This window comes from Arachis ipaensis, chromosome B05 (genome assembly GCF_000816755.2).
Source record: "Arachis ipaensis cultivar K30076 chromosome B05, Araip1.1, whole genome shotgun sequence".
NCBI classification, from domain to species: domain Eukaryota; kingdom Viridiplantae; phylum Streptophyta; class Magnoliopsida; order Fabales; family Fabaceae; genus Arachis; species Arachis ipaensis.
Window position 1 is genome coordinate 3,722,306 of NC_029789.2, and position 3,687 is coordinate 3,725,992.

Genomic DNA, 3,687 nt, shown 5'->3' on the forward strand with positions numbered 1-3,687 from the left:
CCTGCTACACATACAAGTAAAAAGGCCGTACAAGTTTTACAAGTTATCAGCCCAAACTTCATTAACTCGTTTTGAATGGAGCGTAACTACACGCGCCCCACTCAAACGGTTCCTCTTCGTCTTCTTCTTCTTCTTCTCTTCTTCTTCTTCTTCGTCTTCGTCTTCTTCTTCTTCCTCTTCCTCTTCCTCTTCCTCTTCCTCTTCCTCTTCTTCCTCTTCCTCTTCTTCTTCTTCGTTTTTTTTCGATTTTCATGGTTTCTAAAATTCTTTTTCTTCTTCTTGCTGCACGTTCTTCTTCCTCTTACTCTTCTTCTTCTCCTTTTCTTTCGTTTCTGCACGTTCTTCTTCCTCGTTTTCCTCTTTTTTTTCTTCTTCATTTACGTCTTTTCTCTCTGTTTTCTCTTTTTTTTTCGATTTTTCATGGTAAAATCGTTTTTGAAGAAGAAGAAGCAGCAGAAGATGAGGAGAAGAAAGAGAAAGAGTTCTGAATTATGCATAAGATGTACTTCAACGAATTTTGGTTTGGGTGAATTCTTGTAACCGTTTGGGTGTATTTTCTGTAATCCTTTGGGTGTATTTCTGTAATCATTTGGGTGTATTTGAGTGATATCTGACTGATATCTATGGGTGTATTTTTCATTTCAGAAAAAATGGCAGGCAGAAACCAAGCTGAAAAAAATGTAAGAACAAATATATGTCTTCGATCAAATCAGTTTTTCATAATAGAAATATATCTAACTCTAATTTTGCTTTGTTTACAGCAAATCAAAGACCTAAAGTGTGCAACTCATCTGTTGAGTGAGAAATTCAGAAATATGAGCGAGGAGAAGTGATGCAATAAGACTGTCCAGGCCATCCTCATTGTTATTGAGTCCATTTTGTCAGATAGATTCTAATGATATTATCACTGATTAATGTAACTGTTATATACTCTTGTAAGAAATTGAACACATGGTGTAAATATATTTGATCCAATTATAAGTAAATTTTTTTTCCATAATTAAACTCTCTCTGGTGTATTCAAAATGTCTGATTTACAGGTACTATAATATGAAGTGGTGATTCAGATAGATTGGAACCCATATATGACGGTCTGCATAGAGATCTGCATAATACACCCAAACACAGACTATAAATACACCCGATAAAAAATTAAGTTTACACCTCTACTGCAGATTTTAACCCAACACTACCTGAAAGCCACTTGTTGTCCACAAGATCAAAATTAATTAAACTCTCTCTGGTGTATTCAAAATGTCTGATTTACAGGTACTATAATATGAAGTGGTGATCCAGATAGATTGGAACCCATATATGACGGTCTGCATAGAGATCTGCATAATACACCAAAACACAGACTATAAATACACCCGATAAAAAATTAAATTTACACCTCTGCTGCAGATTTTAACCCAACACTACCAGAAAGCCACTTGTTGTCCACAAGACCAAAATTAATTAAACTCTCTCTGATGTATTCAAAATGTCTGATTTATAGGTACTATAATATGAAGTGGTGATCGAGATAAATTGGAACCCATATATGACGGTCTGCATAGAGATCTGCATAATACACCCAAACACAAACTATAAATACACCCGATAAAAAATTAAATTTACACCTCTGCTGCAGATTTTAACCCAACACTACCTGAAAGCCACTTGTTGTCCACAAGACCAAAATTAATTAAACTCTCTCTGGTGTATTCAAAATGTCTAATTTACAGGTACTATAATATGAAGTGGTGATCCAGAATTCCAAATAGATTGGAACCCATATATGACGGTCTGCATAGAGATCTGCATAATACACCCAAACACAGACTATAAATACACCCGATAAAAAATTAAATTTACACCTCTGCTGCAGATTTTAACCCAAAACTACCTGAAAGCCACTTGTTGTCCACAAGACCAAAATTTAGCAGAAAATCATTCCAATTCCTATCAAATGAGTCTTTGCTATGAGGGTTTCATTTTTCCTCTTTGCTACATGTAATCAATTGATTCTTAATCTCGTTTTCCTTCCTATTTGTGCTCCACTTCGCCCTGATTCAGCTGACAATCTGAGGTTGAATCATCTATTATCTTCAAAACGAGTTCAAACTTTGATTTCAGAATCTCCCTCGCTCCTGACTTCCACACCTTCCCTTTTGCGTTCAAGGCATGTTCCCTTCTCCCTTCTTCTTCTTCCATCTTCATCGTCCTCTCGCTACACTCTCAGGCCTTTAAATTCGGCTTTCTTGCCGATCCTTTCTCCCTCAACACCCTCATATGCGTTTACTCCATCCATCGCCGCGTCCACGATGTTCACAAGCTGTTCAACGAGAGTTCTCACATGATGTTGTCTCTTATAATGCCATGGTTCATGGGTTCGTTAAAATTGGTGAGACTACGCACGCGCGGGAACTGTTCGACAAAATACCAGAACGAGATTTTGTGTCTTGGGGCACCATGATTGCCAGTTATAGTAACGCGAAGCTGTGTTATGGGATATTAGGTGTCTTTTTGATGATTAAAGAGACTACAATAAACTACACAATTACAGAAATATAAAAAAAATTCATTTAATACAAAAAAAAAAAAACATCCTAATACTTAACAAAAGAAATATCCAATTATATTTTAATAAAAATAATTAAATATTTATAAAATTTGAAAAAAATATGAAATTTTTAAAGAAATAGAGACATTCACATTTGCAATACAAAAAAATTCGAAAAATATATAAAAAAACATCCAGTTAGTATAAAAAAAAATATTCTAATACTTAATAGAAGAAACATCCATATATATTAACTCGTAAAGATTTTGAATTTACCCAAAAATATTTTAGATGATTTTTGACTAATACCCTTTTGTTCCTAGCGTTGCTCTTTAGATAAACTTTCTTATATAATATATGGTATTGCATTATTGACTAGCTAGCTTCATAGTAACCGTTTTGAATGGGGGTGAATTTCCATGAATGCCCTTTAATAAATTTCCCAGCAACTTCCACAAAAACACCACCTAAGCATTTCCCCACTTTACGTATTCTCTTTATTGGTCACGGCAAAGACTTAAGAAAAGCCTTAGTCAAGTCTAGCTAACATAAATAGACATAAATTTATGTGACATATCGACGGTCCATATGAAAAAGAAATGATAGTTCTGTCTTAGAATTAAGAAAATAAAGTAAATTATTAACCCATAAGTATTACTTTTCCGTATCTGAAAAATCTCAATCTAATGAGATAAGGGGACGGTGCAACTTTTTTGTCAAAATTCGAACTAAGAGTCACCATTTTGTTAGAAGTTAGAACGCTTCATCAGCTTCATATAACACAATTCCTCCACTTCACGGCATTGATATAGTCAATGTTGTGGGGGCACAAAAGAAAAGAAAGTCTTTGAACTCTTTGGAATGTTATTCATCAATTGAAACCTGAATAATGCAATTTTTTTTCTAGTCAGAGGAGACAAAAAAATAACATGTTTCAAGATGTTAGAATTCACTCGCCATGATTTGGAAAACAACTAAATTTGGTGTATTAATCATATTGGGCTAGAATTGCTTTTCATATACTTATGTACTATAGTCTATGAGAACATAAAAATTAAACCTTATATATATGTTAATGGATAATATATACGATAATATTCTTGACATAAAAAAATTATTTAACATGACACGTATATATATAC